Below are 299 nucleotides of genomic sequence, written 5' to 3'. Positions count from 1 at the left end.
GAAATAAAAAAGTCGCTTCAGTCAAGGTTTTGTGGAGGAGCAATGCTCCTGCAACTTTCATGGATTTGATGAACAAGGTGTTCAAGTAGTACTTGGACTGTTCGTTAGCATCTTTATTGATGATATCCTCATTTACTCTAGGAATGAAGAAGAACATGCGAGTCATTTGAGGGTTGTCCTATAAACTCTCAAAGATCGCCAGTTATTTGCTAAGTTTAGGTAAATTCAATTTTAGAATCATGTTCCTTCAGTTTGTACTTGCATTTTCAGCGTATTTGCATGTTCTTGGAACTAAGTTC

The sequence above is a fragment of the Solanum tuberosum genome, unplaced genomic scaffold, assembly GCF_000226075.1.
Source record: "Solanum tuberosum cultivar DM 1-3 516 R44 unplaced genomic scaffold, SolTub_3.0 scf00220, whole genome shotgun sequence".
Lineage (NCBI taxonomy): Eukaryota > Viridiplantae > Streptophyta > Magnoliopsida > Solanales > Solanaceae > Solanum > Solanum tuberosum.
The sequence above is the reverse complement of the archived record's forward strand: the minus strand, read 5'-3'. Positions refer to the sequence as shown.